Genomic DNA, 22,656 nt, shown 5'->3' with positions numbered 1-22,656 from the left:
ATTATATATCTATTGAAATATCACCCATAATACCCCATAGATAGGTATTATTATGTGTTAACAAAAAAAGAGCTCTCTTATGTATAATCAGCACACAGTAGGCACATTCAAAAATATTTGTTGAATGCATAAATTAATTATGTAAACAATCAAATTGGCGTTAATTTGGTTTAGGGAAAAGCCTGACTCTTCATGTGACTGGCATCACAAACAATTAGTATAAAATTAATTGACCCTACCCTGTTGTTATTCATGCATGCCAAATGATGGAAAAATTTCCATGCAAATACTGCAGCAAAAATTTAGTACATTAGTTTCCTGTTGTTGCTGTAATAAATTACTGTAAACTTAGTGATCTGAAAACAAGAAAAATTATTCTCCTGTAATTTTGTAAGTCAAAAATTCAAAATGAGTCTATGGGGCTAAAAATCAAGGTGTCTTCAGAACTTCAGTCCTCTGGAAACTCTAAAGAAGACTCCATTTCATTTTGGAAGCCACCTGAACTCCCTGGTTGTTGCCATTCCCCATCATTCCAAACTTGCTTTCTTTACCACATCTAAATCTATCTCTGATCTTCCCACCTCCCTCTTAGAAAAACCTTTACCACTACATTGGACCTACCTAGAAAATCCAGGATCTATCACCATCTCAGAATCCTAATACTCAATCCCATTTGCAAAATCCTCTTTATTATATAAGGTCATATATTCACAGATTCCAGGGATTGGGATGCAGACATCTTTGAGGAACCATTGCTCAGCCTACTACAGTCACTACAGAAAAGTCTGTTCAATTTCCTGTCTCTTTGAGAGAAAGAAAAATGCTATTTATTCTCAATCAGATCCCTTCTGCAATAGAGGTTTAAATGACTGCAAAAATGAGTTTAGCCACTTGAAGTGCTTTTTTATTATAATTACAAATCTCATTAAGCTTTGTTGTTTTCTCAATTCTGAATGCACACCTGTCACCAGAATGACATGCATGAGTTAGAGGATGTGAAAAACCCCTTTTGGGAAAACATCCTGTTTGTTTCTTTTTTATGTTTATGATGGGACTTTTCTTTTTTCTTGACTGAATCTTATATAATGATTACATGCCATAAATTTATGTCTAGGTAATTTAAATAAATAAAAGGGAGGGAGACACAAAGTTCAGATTCATTTCTTTAAGTCATAAAGAGAACTCTTCCAGACTACCCTGAAATAGCTATTCTTTATACACACACACACAAAAAAACACATACTCCAGAACTACAATCACACACTCCAGAATTATATTTAGCCTTCCTGTTTAAGATGCAAATACACTGGTCCCATTTTTCTCCTAATCATGTTAAGAATTGACCCATTACAAATGAGTCATTGGTCACTTAATAGGCATTGTAAAATTAAATTTAACTGTAGAAGATACCATTAGTGAAATTTTCTTTAATAGGAAAAGAATTCAACTAATATTATGACAGTTTTTATATATGACAACAATTATCAAGTTGTCTTAAATTTACAATTAATCATAGATCCCACCAGAGACATATAATTTTTACTTACAAGACTCTCCTTATTAATCCTTCCTAACAGAATGATAGCAGAAATCTAATTGAAAATAGTGAAGGGTGATTAAGAAGTCACACACTTTTTTATTGATTATTTAAAAACGTTCCTCTTTGTTTTACAGAAACATTTGACATAATCAGAAATTTTACTAGGAAGAGAAATTCATTGAAGAATGAGTGATACATGAACTACAACTGATTTTTTGTATTAATATTAGTTACTATAAACTCATTTCAATATAAATTCTATATGTGCATACTGATTGATATAAAAAGATTCACTTAAAATTGTGCTACATCATGTCAATGGAAAACCTATATTTGAATTTTTTAAAAAATATTATCAGTAATACCTAAAAGGCACTAACTATATTGATTTCTACTCTATTTTCAATGTGTCCCCCGAAGTTCACATGGTAGAAACATCATCCCCAATATGATTGTCTCCAGTTTGCAGCCCAGTCTTTCAGATGGACAAATTTTAGCCATTTCATGGCTATTCTTCAAGAATGAAAGAAGAGGAAAAGGAGAGAGGAATACTTTGAAAATGACACAAATGAAATTTAATCAGATTTCTCTAAGACTTTTACAAAATAAAGCTAAAGTTAAGCATGAATTTTTTTGTTCTTTGATCTATTCAATCCATTTTAATAAGTTCAAGAAATTTATTAAATCATGGCAAATTAAAGTATGCTGTCATTAAAGTTACATTAAAAAAAAATTTAAAACATGCTTTTATATCGACCAGGGCAATGATTTTCTAATTTAAGCATGAAAATCATACAAACAATTGTTTACAAAGCAGATTGCAGGGTCCCTCTTCTTCAAAGATTATGATGTTTTATATTTAAATTAAAAACATATTCAAAAACCCCAAACACCCTAAGTGCTCTTGATCCATGTCAGTTGTTTTGATATCAAAACACAAGGGTATAATGGAATGTTCCAGGATTCTTTTGTCAAATCAAACTTGAATCCATGAAAGAGTAAATACCCAATTTAATGTTTGCAATCATCCTCTGTGATAAGCCAAACCATGAAAACTTTTTTCTTAAGTTACTAATTACTCAGTATTATTAATCTCCCTCAGTACAACCTATTTTCATGTTATTGTATAACATGTAGGATACATGTACACTGGCAAATACACTAATAAGTAATTGCTCAAAACCTGGATTTTTCAATTACAATCTTTCTCTGTTTTTCCACTTCAAGGAGATGTTTATGTTTTTAATATATCATCGTGCTTTCTTCTATGGTACTTGAATGATATTTATAAGTAGGTAAAGAGTTAGGCTGGGAATGTAGCTCATTGGTAGAGTATTTGCCTAGCATACACAAGGTGCTGCAAAAAACTAAAAATAAAAAAGGTATGTGAAGAGTTCATATTGGCCAGGTGGCTGGGAAGAGCCTGTCCAGCATCCTTAGCATAGCATCATCAACATGTAGCCAAGGGCTCGGGATATAGCTCAGTTGGTAGAGTGCTTGCCTCGCCAGCACAAGGCCCTGGGTTCAAATCCCCAGCACCACAAAAAAAAAATGTAGCCGAGAAGAGAGGATGCTGAAAATTCAGATACAGATGGGAGAATAGACCCTGAAATCTGAGAGTGTCCTCCAAAAAGGAGAGAGAGGGGGAGAGAACTGGTGAGGGAGGGCTCATTGTCCACTTTTGCAGGAGGAAGACCCTCAGAATAGGGTAGTATAGTTTGGCAATGAGGAGCATGGCTTCTAGTGTTTGAATCCCATCTCAACTGTGTGACCTTGAATAGTTTATCCCACTTTATTAAGCTCTGGTGTTCTCATATGGATGAGAACTGCCTCATAGGCCCATTGCAAGAATAAAATATGCTGACCCATAACATATACTGAATGGCACAATTGGAACTACAGAAGTGGTAGTTATGGTGCCTATTACCATTAAAGAGAAAGAACAGGAGGGCTTCAAACACTGAAGTTTTGAAGTCAGAACTGATATTAGTCATCATTCCTACCACCATTCAGCTACACCAAAATCACCCTCTCATTGTTCATCAGGACTCTCCTTGACCTCCACTGAGTCCTTTTCTTGACCAGGACATGTTCTTTGAATGTGTCCTAGTTTTAACTAAGAATCCTATTGAACCAAGTTTTCTCAAGAATCTACTAAGTCAGTTTAGCAAAAATACCACCAAACATTGACATCGAATTAAGTTCCTCTTTCCCCACTGCTGATATAACCAACTTCTCTTAGTCATTTCCACCCATGACTCCCTCAATCCCTCACTCTGTCCCTTCACTAGAAATGTCCTGCTGTCTTTGCATTCAGAGTTGAGTTCAGTCTCTGTCCTGTGTTGCAGTAGTCTTGACCCTATTTCAGAAGTCTTGAATAAAACATTCTTTGCCTGTTTAACTGTCTTGTGCAAGTTTTCTTAGGCATTTATCAAGGTAAAACCAACATTTTCTTTGAAAAGTAATTGCTTAGGGTTAAAAGGGAGAGGAAGAGAAAACAGGCACCTACCCTTGGGCCTCTTCTTGTCATTACAAGTCCTCCAACCCCAACAGATAAGGCCTAATAGGAAAAGGGGCAAGAATTGGGGCAGTGACCCATGGAGTAAGAAAAAGGTGTTTGTTCAAAGGGAAAATGGATTAAGAGTGGGAGGCTGAGTACTGAGACACAAACTGACCCCTTTTACAATGCCGCCAAAGGGAATTCTGTGATCTGTATTAATGAAATGTTTATGGTGCATAATTTATCAGGAACATTTTTTCTCTGATGTGTATATCCCTCTCTTATGTGAAAACATAACAAAATCTCCAAAATAGTAAAAGTGACCTCTTGATGTCATCGAATACATGATATGACCTTAGTTCAGGTTGATCACTCATAAATATTTATGCCTTTGTCATTGATAATTTATGTCTTCATCTTTTCACTTCTTTAGCTTCCCATTCTGTGTGAACACAGTGATCGACACTCATTTTTATCTTTACCTTTAACTTTGAGTATAGTATTTTTCTAGTAAGAGATTTCTCTCTCCTAACACATTACAAGTTCTCTAAGAACAGGAAAACACTGTCATCTTCATCTATTAAAGAATACTAAATGTGCAAATGGTAGTTAATTATATTGAATGATTTATTTTCAAAATCTATACAGAAGGTACAACCTGAGGTCAACTGGTCTTCTGTACTACCTGATGGCAGAGTTCTGGGCATTCCTTTAACCTGATCAAAACACAACTGTGAATTCCTATCACACCAACCAGATTCAGTTGTGCAATTTTACGGAAGACTAGAGGAATGCAGGAGGGCAAAAGAGGCATATCACACTTGAAAAAGTTGCTTTTATGTGCTGACTTGATGGGGCCACAGGGTGCCAAAAAAATAATCAGTTAGACATCATCCTGAGTGTGCTGTGAGGTTGCATATGAAATTAACAATTGAGTAGGTAGAAAGAGCAAAGTGGATTGTCCTTCCCATTGTGAGTTTACCTCATCCAAGTCATCAAAAGCCCAACTGGAACAAAAGTCTGATTAAAAAGAATAATTTATTTCCCTCTGCATGAGAGACTTCAAGCTGGGACATCGATCTACTCCTGCTTTTGAATTCAGACATAGAATAGAATGTATACCATCAGCTTTCCTGGCTTTTAGTCCTTGGGATTCTGGCTAGAACTACACTATATTAGGCAGTTTCATGTTACTGCAATAAAATACCTAAGGAAATTAATTTATAAAGAGAAAAAGTTTTATAAGTTCATGGTTATGGAGCGCCAGTCTAAGACGAACAGCCCCATTGCTTTGAGCCTCTAGTGAAGGCACCAATAGCAATGGTGGGGAGAACAATCCCTTTCTGGAATACTCCCCCAATGACCCCATGAGGGCCCCCTCCTAGAGGGCCATAGCAGTACCAAAAATCACCACCCTGGGGACCAAGCCATTAATACCTGGAACTTTAGGAGACACTATCTATATTCAAACCACAACATTTACCTTCAGCTCTCCTGCATATCCAGCTTACGAGCTATATACTTTGGATTTCCCAGCCTTCATAACTCAGTAAACCAGTTCCTTGCAGTGAATCTCTTTCCAAATTCCCACATCCATATCCTAATAATTTGCAACAATTTTCTCTCCCTCTTTTCCCACTATTCTCTCCCTTCCTTTCTGCCATACTTATTCTCTACTATATGGATCAAAATTACTCAAAGAGATTCCTGGCCCCCATGAATAAGGTACAGTACCTCAGCATGGTGACTCTGAAATGCAGCCAAGCTTATCCTACTCCTTGAGACACAGCATTCTGCTCTAAAAGGTATACACTGCAGTCACCTATCAAGCAACAGGACCCCTCCTTTAAGAGGGAAGTTTAAAACCTATCTATTCCCCACCCCCACAGGGCATGCCTTTTAGTTTCCCAATGCACCTTCAGTATCTTATCAATATAAAATAGAGCTACAAAATTTTTTCTCCATTATTCCTTAGAAAAGAGAATTAACTATAATCAAATATGAAGAACTCTCTAAATTTCTTTATTTTGAACCATAAACTAAAGGAAGATATATTATTAGTTAGAAAGACCTAGAAAATCTTCATCATAAGAAAAGAAACATGTTACCAAATTATTCCTTACAGATGGATTCAATACCCAATTGTTTATATAGCCCAACTAAAAATACTATATAATAAGATTCTCTTTACTCCAACTATTATTTTATAAATCAAATATTTAAGTAAAATATTGTTTACATTCTTCCTCTTATTTTCTGGGACTGCAAAACACTTTCTTCTATAGTTTTCTGTAATAGTCATTTGCCTCTAAATGCCTTTAAACCCACTAACTTGGAAGAAATCTTCTGTCAAGGATAAGTAATTTTTCCTTCCAAGAAAATATCAAATACAGGCATAAAAATTGGCCTTAGTTTGCATTTTGAAATTGAACTTAGTTTGCTTTGCTTTAGTCCAAAGAAATAATGGACTAACTCCAAAAGACACCTTTTCAAAGACCAAAAGGAACATTGGATGCTGTTGTAAATCAACCTTATAAATAGTCCTATGAGAAGCAAAAATGAAAGTGTTAACATTATGAAGATCACAAACACTCACCAGAATGAGTGAAAAACACTGCAGGTACTGTGACTTGGGATACAGTTTTCTATGATGGCACCAAAAAAAATCAGTGTCATCTCAGTATAGGAGTCAAGATATTAAGCCCTGAAAAACTATGTCAAATGATTTGAAATACATATTCAGTGATGATAAAAGCCAGATGTTAGAGATGAATGGGGGACAGTGGAGTAGCTTAACTTGCCTACACTTAACATGTGTGAGGCTCTGGGTTCAACACCCAGTACTGCTCAAAAAGAAAAAAAAAATGAATGGGTAAAGTCTCAGTAAGACTTTGTTTCTATTTTTTTAATTTAAATCCAAGTACATAAATTCATCACTACTACATTAAAGACATATATGATTATAAAAGACAAGTAACTAATATTTGTTGAATGTTTTTTATGAGCTAGTCATTCTTTCACACTTCAATTAATCCACACAACTAATTGAGAAGACAGAACTAAATGGATCCAATGTACAGATGAGGAAACAGAAGTATGAGGCTAGTAACTTACTGAAGCCATTCCACAAGGTTGAGGCAGAGTCAGAATTTGAACACGGACATCTGGATTAGAGTGTGTGAGACCATGAGCCTTCTGTTGCTCAGCAACATGTGTTTTGTTTCATTTTGCTTTTTGATCCTTTCTTACAGAGAAGGAATCATTTTCTAATTCCTGAAAGGTGGATATGTGGACAGTCAGTCCTGAGAGTGTACACACACACACATACACACTGATAATCGGTAATAAATGCAATGTTATACTTATGTTTTATACTCAATTTTGCTGCATTCTTTAAAGGTTACATATGCCCATCAACCAGATAAATTGTTTTTGGAGTTTCTATTAAAGAAAATAGGGGAATTTGGTATTTTCTCCCATGAAATCAGGTATATCCAATGAAAATACTCTCATGTCATTTTTATCCACATCCTGAAACACAAGAGAAAGAAAATATGCAAAGCATAAATAAGACATTGCAACTTAATTTTTAATTTGGCCCACTCTTCTCAAAGGCATTATTTACAGATAAAATCTGAAGCACTTGCACTATTTACTGACTACAGTATATGAGGAAGTATAGTGTACATAAAATGTGTTTCTAGATTACCTGGTTTCTAATCCTGACTCTGTTTTGTAGATAAGCAAGCCTGGGGAAGTTATTTAACCTGTCAATTTCCTCATCAGTAAAATGTAGATAGTAATATTATGCACTTTATTCACCAAGTTGGTTATTAAAGAAATTTAAAAGCATCTAGGCACTTAAGGAAGCACAGTATGAGTACAAAGTTATATGTTTATGTGCCTGTGCTAGTCAGTTTTGCATCACTGTGATCAAAATACACAAAAACAACTTAGAGGAGGGGAGGTTTATTGGGGGCTCACAGTTTCAGAGTTTTAGTCTATGATCAGCCAAGTCTGTCGCTCTGGACTCAAGGTGAGGCAGCACATCATAGTGGAATGGCATGGTGGAGGAGCACTGCTCCACTCATGGCAGCTAGGAATCAGAGATAGGGGGAGACAGAGATAGGAGGAGACCTCTCTAGGGTACACTCCCAGTGACCCAGGTCCTCTAGCCAGGACCAAACTACCTACTGTTAACAATGAATCAGTCCATTCAAACTAGGATGGAACAATTAGGTTGCATCTTTCATAATCTAACCATTTCACCTCTGAACATTCCTGTCTTAACACAGGAGCTTTGGGGGATGACTTACATCCAAATCACAACACTACTCAAGTAAAAATAGATTTCAGTCTATTGTGGTAGCACTTGCCTGAAATCTCAGAAACTGGACAGGGTAAGGCAGAAGGATCACAAATCAAGGCCAGCCTGGGCAACTTAGTGAGACCCAGTCTCAAAATTAAAAGTAAAAAGGGCTGGGGCTAAAACTCAGTTGTAAAGTGCCCCAGGGTTCAATCCATACCCCCATACAGAAAGAAAATTTTCAGATAGTCCATAATACTATTTTTCCAGCTATTCTTTTTTAAGTAAAAAAAATCAAGAAAACATTATGTACCTTCTTTCACTCATTTTCTGAAGTTATGTGAAACGTTTTCTGTTTCCTTTCTAAAATAAAACCTTTCTCCATTATTTTCTCCTAATGGTCATTTACCCCTGAAACACCATTGGACCCACTGATTTGGGAGAAACTGTGCCCTCCAGGATAAGTATTTCTCTCTCTACAAAATAAAAGACACAACAATTCACTTCAATTTTCTTGCCAAGTTTACTGCTTAAAAGATAAGAGACTAATTTCAAACATATTTTTTAAAAGACAGAAATAATTTTCATGTAAAGAAAACAATACGATCAAAGTTATCCACTCAGTGAACAGATACACATGTGTGCACACTCAAATCTTTCACTTCAAAGATAACATTCCCAACTTCCAAAAATAACTCACTCTCTATTATTTTGAGTAACTGCCTTTTTGGTTTTTAACTCTTAACTTTTATCCATTTTAGTCTCCTATGTCTCCTGTGTCTCCTCCCTTTCCTTCCTCTTTTTTCACATTTTATCTCCAAATTCCCAAATGATTCCATTCTTCACTACACATTCCCTCATAAAAGCCATTCCATAACTGGTATAATTATCTTTTAGGAGGTTTTACTAAATGGTCATTTATCTAAAACCCATGCTTTCTTCTCTGTCTTGGGTTCTATTGTTTACTGGTAAGCCTGTTATCTTCTCTCCTGACTGTTTTTAGTCCTCCTTCTTCACTCTTTCCAAAGCTTCCATTCTACAATTACATCTCTGTCTACTCTTCAAATGACACCTTATCAGAACTTTAAACATTACTTATGTATTGATTGCCTCTCAAGCCCATGCATTATCAAAACTCCAGGGCCATTTCTTTACTTGAATATCAGTTCCATCCAAAATCTTAAATGTCCAAACTAAGTTCCCACTCTCCCTATCTTACATTGGTTTCACCATTCTCCTAGTGTCTCCAAGTCTGCAGATCTAAGCAAACCATCATTATCTTCAAAACAAAAATTATATAAGACAAAATTAACTCATTGAGTCCCAAGTTTTTAATTCTGCACATATTTTACAAAATTGATCACCGGTCCATTACAATAAGTTGTAAATCATAATCAAAGTTTATATATTAATTAAGATCATTATGTCATAATTGTATTTTCTTATTGTATAATTACATATTATATACTATATTTAGGCTTTTACAGGTGTTTCACATCTGAGACAATGGGACAAAATAGGTTAAACAAGAAAAGACAACTGAACACGATTGCACTAGGGAAGAAAAGCCAGAACTCAATCTGAGCTTGTCTCTGCTGAAACAAATGGTGAGAAGGCTTTTGAGCACAGGATTGAGCTTGTAGAAAAGTACTTGTAGATGTTAGAGGGAAATCATAGGACATCTATGTTTGTTAATTTATCTAAAGAAACGATAAGCTTCTCATATCTTTTTGGCTGGAGGTATTTAACTACTTGGACAGGGAACTTATCCTCCCATAGAGACAGGAAGAGGGAGGTATTATCTTTGATGATAATTACATTTCAAAGGATCCTTGAACAAACATTCCTGGGTTGTAAAAACTGGCAAAAGGATTTTTAAAATATTTACATTTCAAAGGGGCAGAGGAAAAATTTATAATTACAAGTTTTCTAAAATAAGTCTTCTAGGACAAAGGAGGCAAGGGACCAAGAGCAACAGGTAACCAACAGGACCCAAGTTCAGTGTACTGGTACACCCAATCCCTGGTAGGGATCATATGACTACACACAGGGAGCATGTCCCATAAGAACTTGTCAGGAAAGGCAGTAGATGTTTTCCACAGGAGTTATTGTCCAGAGGAGGTAAGCAACAGTGCAGGTGGTCATGCAGTGAATGGTAGTTAGTGGCCTGGGAGATGGGCAGCAGTGGCATAGTGTGAACCATCATGGAGTCCGACAAAACAAGCTGCAGCACTGGCAGAACCCATGGCTGCCCAGTAGCAGAGGGCAGCCCGGAAGAACATTGAACCCAGTGCAGGTGGAATTCAACACTGTAGTCTCTGGTTCTGAGTAAATGTTACATAGTTAAGTCCCACGTCCATACAGGAAAAGAATGATAAAATTGACAGAACATAGTGACCATTTGAAACATAAATCAAAGATACTGAGGAAAGATTGATCTCTTTCTTTCAAGGGAAAAAAAAATGTTCAGGATTTAAATCTGACTACAAACACAGGAGGGGTAGCACAAGCCCATAATCTTAGCATCTTGGGAAGCTGATGCAGGAGGATTGCAAGTTTGAGGTCAGCCTCAACATCTTAGCAAGATCTTGTTTCAAAATTTTTTACAAAGGTGAGGGGGAACTGGGATGTAGCTCAGTGGTAGAAAGCTCCTGTGCTCAATACCCAGTACTGAAAATAATAAGTAAATCTCACAGGAAACTGAATCCAGAACATGAAATTTCAAGTCTAATTTATCAGAATTATTGCAATTTTCAGGTAAGAGTTCACAATTTATTTTCAAGCATGGATTTGTCTCAATAGAATTCTCTCTCTCTCTGTTTTTGTTCTGCGAACTCATACAAATAGATTCCCACAGATTTATTAAAAGTGCTTCATGTTTACCTCTCTAGTAACAGAAAAATCAATTTCAGCATTCGAAATTCAAAAAACAGAACATGAAACATTCAAAATGGGCATAGTATGTTCTGACAGGGTGTCCTTCCATCCACAGAAAGCCAATAGGCTTGGCAGCTTGAACCTCCCAACAGTGAATGCCGAGGGGATCTCTAGGTCTGTAAGGTGTCTGTGTTGGATTGAACTGGTCAAAGGTGAACAGGTCTTCCACTGTGGAATCAGTAGGAGGCCTACTAGTGTCCCCAGAACAGCTAAGCAAAGACACACTCAAACAATTGGAGAATCTTCATACCGAAATTAAAGAAAGCAGCCCAAACATAAATAAAACAGACTTTGTGAGCACACGAGCTGGGGTATTCTGGCTTCCCTACGGAGGGAAAGGATGATATACCAGGGTACAAGTCCCTCTCAGCCTGCCCTGCTGAAGTCCTCAGTCAGAGACTGGGGGGCACTCATGCTCTCTTTTCAGCAGCTGTCCCCTCCAGTGTTCCCAGAGGAAGTGCAGGAAGACAGTCACTGATCCCAAGCTCCCACCACCAGGAAACTTGCTCCCCAGCAGTTCCCCTTCTGTCTGGCCAGACCCTTGCAGGACCATGGACAGCTCTCTGACAGTTCTGGGGTGGGGCATGGGTGGAGGGATTCCTGCCATTGCAAGAGCTCCAAACCTAGCTGTCAAACCCACCTCCGCCTGCACTCACCAGATCAAGACTAAATACAAACGCTGGATCACACCTTCACTGTGACAGTGGAGGAAGTGTCCTATCCCAGGCCGAGTGAGTTAGATCCTGGCGATGCTATCCCCGCTTGCTCATTTGCTGCACACATGCAGGACCAGTCCTGTGCTGGCACACTACCTATCTCCTGTCCTTGCTTCCCCACTTCAGAGGCCCATGACGTCTCCTTCTGACAGTCCTGCTCCAGCCCACCACCCTCCTCCACCCTTGGTGGCCTGTGGAGTGTGCATATTGGGGCCTGAGCCATTGCCCACCTTTCCAGAGAAGAGTGCCCCCAAAGAGGTACGGGCCTGTCCCTGTACTGGAAGAACAGGTACCACCAGCGAAAACTTCCATGTGTCATCCTAGTACCCACCTACTGCATGCACCAAGAGCCACCCTCTATCTGCCAGCCAGAGACTGCTCAGCCCTCCTGCCACCCACCACCTCCACTGGACTCTGGCGCAGCTGTGCAGCCATTCTGGACACCTCTGGGGAGGAGTAGGAGCGCTGCACCAGCACGAGAGGAGGCATCCCTGCCATTGCCACAACTGCTGCCCTTCAACCAACATCTACAACCCTTCCCAGAGGATCAGGAAACGTCGATGGGTCAGTTGGTGGACCAGCAGGCTCTGAATCCAAAACCCCAGTGCCCCTGCTCTACAGTCCCCCCAGGATCCAGGCATGCTCCAGGCACACGGTTTCTGTGACTATCCCTCTTGCATCTAGTACACGCATGCGGACCTTTGCACGCGCACCTTTGCACATGCACCTTTGCACGTGCATGTACGTTCCTGGCACGACCCTGCCTTGTGCCCTGGCGGACCTTTGCATGCACACCTTTGCACCTGCACCTTTACATGTGCATGTCCGTTCCTGGCATGACCCTGCCTTGTGCCCTGGTGGACCATTGCATGTGCAACGTTGCATGTGCATGTCCGTTCCTGGCACGACCCTGCCTCATGCCCTGGTGGACCTTTGCATGCGCACCTTTGCACTTGCACCTTTGTGCGTGCGTGTCCATGCCTGGCAGGAACCTGCCTTGTGCCCTGGTGGACCTTTGCATGCACAACTTTGCACGTGCATGTCCGTTCCTGGCACGACCCTGCCTCGTGCCCTGGCAGACATTTGCATGTGCACCTCTGCACGTGCATGTCCGTTCCTGGCATGACCCTGCCTCGTGCCCTGGTGGACCTTTGCATGCGCATCCTTGCACGTGCACCTTTGTGCGTGCGTGTCCATGCCTGGCACGACCCTGCTTTGTGCCCTGGTGGACCTCTGCATGTGCATGTCTGTTCCTGGCACGACCCTGCCTTGTGCCCTGGTGAACCTTTGCATGTGCACCTTTGCATGTGCACCTTTGTGTGTGCGTGTCCATACCTGGCATGACCCTGCCTTGTGCCCTGTTGGACCTTTGCATGCGCAACTTTGCACGTGCATGTCCGTTCCTGGCACGACCCTGTCTTGTGCCCTGGTGGACCTTTGCATGCACAACTTTGCATGTGCACCTTTGCGCGTGCACCTTTGCGTGTGCGTGTCCATTACTGGCACAACTGTGCCTCGTGCCCTGTGTCAATGGTTTTCTGCATGTGCCCAGGGTTCTCTAATCATTACCTTCCCTAGCTGCATCGTGTTAACAGGTCTTACTGCTGTTTTTCCTGAAACCAGTTGGCCGCACTAGAAGGACCCTTTGTGCTCGCCGCTGTATTTCTGAATTGTGTCATCTCTAATAGCTGCCATGGGTATGTCCCAGGGAAAACTTTGTCCCTCACCGGTGGCCACCAGAGACCGGCCAGTGGCATCCCCCATGAAGCCCTATCACAGCTCCCGCAGACTTCCTTATTCTGGTTGGACCCTCTGGGCTGCCTGGTCCCATGGGGAGACTCACAGGTCATCCTGCCACCAGCTTGCAAGGGCACATTGGCGGTTGAATTTAGCACCTCCTAGATGCTTGTCCAGGGTCCTGAAGACTGTTCTACACTTCGTGGGAGGCGCGGACATGTCCTCCATCCTCCACATGCCAGGTCTGGTGAGGAAGATGCTGCTGTCTGCTGCACCTTCCACTGATTCCTGCAGCACAGACCATCAAATCATCAAGCACATGCCTCCTATGGCACAGGAGCAGGAAGGGGCTGCTTGCCAGCTTGCAGGACCAAGGCCTGTCCAAGACCACTGTCCAGGGAAGACTGTACACAGAGGACATGGAGACAGTGGCCAAGGGGAGCCTGAGAAGGCAGAAGACCCTGAAGAAAGAAAATATCAGAGGGGAGCTCCCATGTGACTGGAGGAGCACAATTTGCCTTGAGGCCCCTGGTATCCCATGGCTGCATGCCTTCCTTTGTGCCCAGGCCTGGGGCTCTGCAGGTAAACGTCTGCACCCAGAGCTCCTAAGACAGAGCTGGCATCTCCCAGGCCACCTGTATGAGTTCCTGCCACAAAAGAAATGCCATCAGCAGCTCACACAGCTCCAGTCGAGGTCTTCAAGGTCTGAAGAGGAGGGCTCCAGGCCCTTCCAACCTTAAGCTGCCCCTGGGATGCTCTTCATCCCCAGGAATTCCACCAAAGAAGGCCCACACTGAGATGGTGGCAGAAGGGCAGGTAGGACAGCCATTGGCAAGGAAGAAGTGTTCATATACTGGGGACACTGGCAGGACATGGAAACGGAAGTTTCCTTTGCTGCCTCACTGCCAAGGGGAACCTCTGAGGCTGCCAGAACCTCTGGAACTGGCCTGTCCAGTCACCACTGAGGACCTAGACTGGGAGAAGGAGAAAGTTCTGCAGCGCATCAACCACATTCTGATAGGTGAGACCCAGGCCATGTGTGACAGCACTACCATGGCCCCCCAAGCCCATGCATGGGACCCCCCTGCATTGGAAGGAGGGGCCAGGCCTGTGGCATCCCTGGGCCTTAGTCAGAACTTGCTCCACCATACCAGTACCACCACTGTGGCAGCCTCCACCCCAATGTGGGTGGGCTCTGCTGTCTCATCCCAGAGACACCCTCCCACCTCCAACCTTAGTGTCCTCTTCCCCCACAGCCTGCCAATTGCTGCTTTGGCCCTTCCTCCAAGGCCCTCTCCCAGCACGCTGGCAAGCTTGGCTCCACAGTCAGTGGCTCCCTTTGGGGCCACCCTCATGTATACAAGTTTGCCTTCCCAGTCCCTCCATGTGGGGCCTCCATCCAGCTCGGGTAGGAGCTTCCTCCCCTCTCACCAGGGCCCAAAGCCCAACAGAACACACAGGGCCTCACCTGTGGACAGCACCAGCAGGCCAGCTCCAAGGGTGCAGCAAAAGTCTCTGCTTGGAAAGCAGTCTGTCATCTGTGGAGCCACCATTCCACAAATCCCTGGGGTTCCTCATGGGACGATGTCCATGTCCCACTCCTTTTGCCAGCCCTCAGTCTTGATAACTGGCAGCTCCAGGTCCAGGGGCAGCCCCAATCCCACCATTGACTGCAGGCCCCCCAGCCTTGGCCAGTCCAAAGCACTCAGCCCTTGGGGCTGACACACATAGAAACCCGACCATGGGTTCCCATGCCAGCACCCAGGCACATTCTGCTGGCATCCAGGCTGCAAGTCCTGCTTGGCCATCAAATGCATTGGCCTCTCCCTCTGCAGCTGCCCCCCAGGAGACAGGGACTGTGGCCAGAATTTGTCCTGACAACAGGCAGCCCCAGTCAACCTGTGAGAAACAAGTTCCATTCCCTTCCAGGATGACAGGTTAGTTACATCAAAGGCCACTGGAAGGACAGTCTTGTCCCCAGGCCTGACTACTCCCACGACAGCAATGAGCATTTTCTCAGGAAGTAGAGGGACCCCCAAACCCGTAGAGCACCATGGGGCAAACTTGGGACAGAACAGCAACAGTGACCCTGGCCTGAGCATTACCACTGCACCCAGAAAATGCAAAAGCAAGAGCAAATGGGGGCAAGGAAGCACTGGAGCTCCTACCCTGAATGCCACCCCCCAACACCTGCCCACCCAGGAACACCTAGGCTCATCTCAGGGGACCAACACCACCCCCAGAAAGGCTACTTCTAGTAGCTCATCTGTCCCTTTCACATCAATGTGATCTGGGAGCCCAGATTTGTTCCCAGATCTCATATCAGCCTTTGGGAACATATGTATCTCTTCCCAAAGAGGAGGGACCCTAAACAACAGAGAGCAACCTGGGGCAAGCTTGGGACACAGTACCTCCAGTGTCCATAGGCAGAGTACCACTATGGGGACCAAGGGGCAGAAGGGAAAGTGCAAGTCAGAGCAAGCAAACACTGGTGTTTGTAGACTTACTGCCACCCCCCAGAGCCTGCCCATGCAGAAACCCTTAGGTTCTCCTGGGGGAAAAAGGACCAGCCCGAGAAAGACCTCCTCTACTTATAAGTCTGTTCCCATATCACCAATGGAATCTGGGAGCCCAGACTTGGTCCCAGGTCTGACGTCTCCCAGGGCAGCAATAAACACCTGCTCAATAAGTAGAGGAAATCCCAAAACTGGAGAGCAAAATGAGGCAAGTTTGGGACAGAACACTAAGAGTGTCCCTGGCCAGAGCACTACCACTGTCCCGAAAAAAAAAAAAAAAAGAAAAAAGAAAACAAAAACAAGGAAACACTGGAGTTCCTACCCTGAATGCCACCCCCAACACATGCCCACCCAGGAACACCTAAGCTCATCTCAGGGGAACACCACCACCCCCAGAAAGGCTACCTCTGGTAGCTCGTCTGTCTCTGTGACATCAGGGGGATCTGGGAGCCCAGACTTCCTCCCAGATCTCATATCAGCATTTAGGGCTTTGTATATCTCCTCTTAAAGGGGATGGACCCCAAGCAACAGGCAGCAACCTGGGGCAAGCTTGGGACAGAGCACCTCCAGTGTCCATAGGCAGATGACCACCATGGGGACAAAGGGACAGAAGGTAAAGTGCAAACAAGGGCAAGCAACATTCCTACATTTACTGCCATCCCACAAAGTCTGTCCAAGCAGAACCCCTTAAGCTCTCCTGGGGGAACTAGCACAACACACAGAAAGGCCACCTCTACTCGTGAGTTTGTCCTCATGCATTCAAAGGAATCTGGGAGCCCACACTAGACTCAAATTTCATATCTGCCTTTGGGGCCATGTTCCTCTCCTCCCAAATTTGAGGAACAAGAAGCCCGAGACAAAGCTAATGGGACAATTTCAGTCCCACTAACCTTCAGTCCCACTAACCAGACCATCTGTATAGTGACCACCTTAAAAGGAAGAAAAAACAACTCTGTTCCTGGGGCTGAGGGGGCCACTCTTAAGTCCAACCCCTGCAGAAACCCCCAAGTCCACCTTGGGGCATGTACACCTCCGTGAGCAAGGCTGTATATTCTTATACCCATGCCCTGACCTCTCACCCTGGCAGCTCTGCGTCTCTTAGGTTACATTTCTTACAAGTTACATGATATTTATCTCTTTTTCTCCTTAATCTTACATTTCCAGAATATGAGGCATGAGGAGATTGCATATAAACTGACAGGCCATAGCAGGAACTCTCCTTGTCATTCCTGTCCCTAAAGTTAGGAATGGGGCCATGTGTAAGATGGAGAAAATCTGAGGCAACACTTAGATGCCAGAGAACTTTTTGAATATTATTGGGCATTACAGTAAAAGAAGGCCTAGTTTTTATCAAATGTATGATTTGATTTTGTTTTTAGTAGTGGGTGAGCAACAAAATTATAAAATGGAGTCAGTATAGATATTGAAAATCAGTTTTACAACTTGTGTGTATATGCACAATGGTCTTATCACCTTAAATTAACTTAAGTTGTTATATTAGAATTGGTATTTTTTAAGGTGTTAACAAACAGCAGTTGTAATTAGTAAGGAAAACACAATATAAAATGAGTAAGTGTAAAATTATATTTAATTATAATAGCTATGGATTAAGGAATATAATGTTGTATAATTTTAAACAGTTGTATATATAGCATTTTCTGTTTCTATTAGGCACATAGTAATTTTTATAGCAAAAATTAATCTTTTCAATTTAAGTTTAAATGAATTTGAATGATTATTTTAACCTGGAATGAGATGAGAAGTAGAGTTTTATTTTAAGAGAGAACACAGAAGCTATCAAAAGACCTTTGGTGAAATAAGAAATACATATGTTCAATGAGCACAGGACAAAAAATTCCACTCATTAATAATAAAAAAGAAGCAAAAGAATGACTAGATTTTACCTAACAAAATGGGAGTAATATTTACTGTTGTTAAATGTTTTGCCCATCCAAGTGTAGGGAATTAATTCTTTTCAATATTGTTGGGGAGAATGTAAGTAGGTAGTATCATTCAGGACAGTGATTTAATAAGTAATTTAAAAGTCTTAGAATTTTATGTGCCATTGACCTACCAATGATATTTTAGAAATTTATGTTAAAATGTTTATTTGAAAGCTGAGAGATTTTAAAAAATGAATAAGGTAATCTCCCAGCAGTAAAAAAAAAATTATTTCTAAAGAGAGAACTGTAGGAATATTCCTGATAGCTGTTTTTAAGGTAGCAATAATAATTTAAATGTCCAATATAGGGTTCTGGATAAATCAACTATATGCTAAAAGATCTGGCATTAAAATAATATTGGGTGCAATTTAAAATTATTTAGAAGTTTTAAAACTATATGATTTTACATTTATAAAATGCATATATCTATAAGTTATGTGTTTAATGTTAATCGTAGTTATATATGAATAGTAGAATTTTAAGATTCTTATGTATACTTCTCAATTTTTCTGAAATGGGTCTCTTGACAAAAACTAAGGAAAGATGTTTTAATTTTGAAATGCATCTTAGTTTCTTATCTATTATCTATTCTCTATTCTCTATTCCATATTATCTGTATCCATATTATATATCCATATATCCAATATATATATCCATATTATCTATTCAATAGATTTTCACAATAAAGTTTTGGATGAATATAAATGTTAACCTAAATTAACATTATGTCTGAAACATGAAGACACAAGTTAAGAATGTTTTTAACCCCCTTTGGGAAAGTGTCACTCCTAGTTAGGGCACCAGGAGAATATGCAATGAAGGGCAGAGCACACCTCCATGTTCACCATGCATATCCTAGATCTGTCATGTGTTCAAATGACACTGCTGCACAGTGCTGATTCCTGTGCCTCTGCTGCTCACTGGGACTCTCCTGCCTCCACCCCAATCCTTGCCTTGGAGGCTGCCCTAGCACTGCTGCCTGCCCTGGGATCAGTACTGGGCACTCACTTTCACAATCCAGCACAATACTCAGGAATCCTCAGGTCCGAGTCTCTCCTCTGTTGATCTTGAGCATTCTCCCATGGCCACAAACCTCAGTGTGCTGTTTAGATTCTCTCTCTTGACTACAGACAAGTGCTGGTTGCCTCTAAGACACCATCCTGCCCCTCTTATCTGAATTTGAATTCAATCACAGCATTTTCCCCTAAATATTTGGGTGCCAATGCTAAGAGAGCTCATCACTGAGGTTTCCAGGAATTGGGAACTTCCTGTGAATTCAAGGCAAATCTCTACAGAGTAATTTTATTACCAGAAAGCTTGGGTCTGTCCTAGTTGATTCTCTTCACCACAGCACTCATTATGATCAAGACGTGTTTACATCGTTCACCAGACCATTCCTCAGAGGATTGGATTTGCTCCTGGCAATCAAAAAGGGGACCACAGATGCCAATTCTGTGCTGAAATCAGTCTGAATATAAAAGAGTTTCCAAAAATGGTGGGGCCCAATTTGCAGGCAATATCCTTTTGAAGATTGGCAATGAACTTCAGCTAAATGCCCAAGACTGGTAGAAAATTTAAATATTATAAACTTTCTGGATCTCTTTCTCCAGTTGGCTTGAGGCAAAGCCCCATCATGGAAAGGGGCTCAGAAATGCCTTCAGGATGTCCCAAGGTAGACTATACCTGACTTCATTCAAATAATTATGTTCCTCCATTTGTCTCCAAAGTACTTGCCAAACTGAATAAATCTTGAGGACTTCTTTGGAGACTGTGTGCTGTGCACATTTCCATCAATATGGAAGACAGAAAAGGTGACATGGGCCCTGAGATGGAGGTAAGAAAAGAGCTGGGGTATGCAGATAGGAGACTAGGGCCCCACCAAGTTCAGATTTCTTTGAAAAGTAAGACCACAGTGAAACAGAATAGAAAGACCATGCCTGCAAGGCTGAGCTTAAGTTGAGAGTGAGACATCTGTGGCCGCGAGCCCAGACCTCTCTGAAAAGGGACCAACTGCAATACAGTGACCTTAAACTGACTGGAACAAATGGTACGTGAAGAGGATATTGTCACTGAATACCATGCCAAGGACTGGACTGGGAGCAGATTTTCTTTCCCCTTTAGATGCATATAGATCCCAAGACAACACTCACTCACTGGCCATCTTCATTGGAACGCCACCCATGAAAGATATCTCCTGTCATTTCATTATTTTCCTAAATTCTGATAATAGACCCTCATCTGTCCACTACTGGTGTCTGTGATATTCATTCATTGAATTCACAAAAAAAGAACCCACTCACTCCATTGTGTGTGCTGCAAAATGCCTTTAGACCAAATATATCAGTACACTAGACTGACATGGGAAATGATATTAACTACTGCCCGGCTACAGGAATGGAAGATTCCAAAATTGAGGCATCATGATTTCACACATGGCAGACCCTTTCAGACCACACAAAGAAGGATGCATTCTTCATGTTGAAAACATGAAGAGATGCAGTACCAGGTGCAGGGTGGACTTTTTCTGGATGTTGTAGTGAGAGAGTGTGTCTGTCTTCTAGCTGTTTGGCAGAAAAGATCAACCTGCGCAGGTTGGGAGGATGCATTCCTTGACTTGGTTCTTGCCTTGACATTCTCAATGGTGTCACTGGGCTCCACATCCAGATGCTGGTATCCCACTGCAGACATGCAGAACCAGGTGAAGGATGTACTTCTTCTTGATGGTGCAGAGAGACAGGTTCTGCCTGTCTTCCAGCTCTTTGCTAGATCAATGTCTGCTGGTCAGGAAGAATGCCTTCCTTTTCTTGGATCTTTGCCTTAACATCCTCAATGGTGTTACTGGGCTCCACCTCCCAGGTGATGGTCATGTCAGTCAGAGTCTTCATGAAGATCTGCATCCCACCTCTGAAGTGTAGCACCTGGTGCAGGGTGGACTCCTCCTGGATGTTTTAGTCAGAGAGGGTGTGCCTGTATTACAGCTCTGTGCCAGCAAAGATCATCCACTGCTGCTTGGGGCAGATGAAATCCTGGTCTCAGCTGGGATGTAGGTCTTCATGAGGACCCTGACCAGCAAGACCATCAACTGGAGGTGGAACCCACTGACCCAACTGAGAAGGTCAAGGTAATGAATCAAGACCAGGATGGCAACTCCCCTACCCAGAAGGGGTTGATGTTTGCTGCCAACAGCTGGACAACTGGTGCACCCAGTCTTACTTGAATATCCAGGAGGAGTTCACATTGCACATGGTGCAGCGCCACAGAGGTGGGATGCAGTGCTTCATGAAGACCCTGAAAGGCATGACCATCACCCTGGAGGAGGAGCTCAGTGACACAAATGAGAATGACAAGGCAAATATACAAGACAAGGAAAGCATTCTTCCGACCATCAGAGGTAGATCTAGCAAAGAGCTGGAAGACAGCACCCTCTCTGACTACAACATCCAGGAGTCCACACTGCACCTGGTGCTGCATCTCAGGGGTGGAATGCAGATCATCATGAAGACCCTGAAAGGCATAATGATCACCGTGGAGTTTGAGACTAGTGACACCAGTGAGAATGTCAAAGCAGGGATGCAAGAAAAGGAAGGCATCCTCCCTAACCAACGGAGGTTGATCTTTGCTGACACATATCTGGAATAAGGATGCACCCTGTCTGACTACAACACCCAGAAGGAGTCCACCCTATACCTGGTGCTTCACCTCAGAGATGGGATGCAGATCTTCATGAATACTCTGACCAGCACGACCAGCACGCTTGAGTTGGAGCCCAGTGACACCATTGAGAATGTCAAGGCAAATACCCAAGAGAAGGAAGGCGTTCTTCCTGAACAGTTGAGGATGATCTAGCAAAGAAAGGGAAGACAGCACCGTGTGTGACTACAACATCTAGGAGGAATCCACCCTGAACTTTGTGTCGTGCCTCAGAGGTGGGATGAAGATCTTCATGAAACCCTGATAGGCACAACCATCACCCTGGAGGTGGAGCCCAGTAAAAGCACAGAGAATGGCAAGGCAGGGATCCAAGAAAAAGAAGGCATCTTCCCTGACTAGCAGAGGTTAATCTTTGCTGGCAGACACTGGAAGATGGCTTCAACCTGTCTGACTACAACATCTAAGAGAATCCACACTGAACCTGGTGTTGCATCTAAGAGGGGGGATGCAGATCTTCATGAAGACCCTGACTGGCATGACCATCGCCCTGAGGTGGAGTGAGTGAGACAATTGAGAATGGCAAGGCTAAGATCTAAGACAAGAAGGTGAGAATCCTGACCAGCAGAGATGATCTTGAAAAGAGCCAGAAGACAGTAGCCTATTGAATTTCAATCCAGGAGTCAACCCTGCACCTGGTGCTGCATCTCAGAGATGGGATGCAGATATTCATGAAAACCCTGACTGGCACGACCATCACCCTGAGGGTGCACCACAGTGACACCATTGAGTGTGTTAAGGCAAAGATCCCAG

General features: G+C 42.3%; 1 pseudogene; it reads left to right on the top strand.

Annotated features, from left to right (window-relative positions):
• LOC124973792 (probable RNA-binding protein 19) overlaps positions 1–22,656 on the top strand; it is a 956,910-nt pseudogene that overhangs the window by 721,465 nt on the left and 212,789 nt on the right.

The sequence above is a fragment of the Sciurus carolinensis genome, unplaced genomic scaffold (assembly GCF_902686445.1).
Source record: "Sciurus carolinensis unplaced genomic scaffold, mSciCar1.2, whole genome shotgun sequence".
NCBI classification, from domain to species: Eukaryota; Metazoa; Chordata; class Mammalia; order Rodentia; family Sciuridae; genus Sciurus; species Sciurus carolinensis.
Note: the sequence above shows the minus strand (reverse complement) of the source record. Positions and strands in the feature narration are given on the sequence as shown.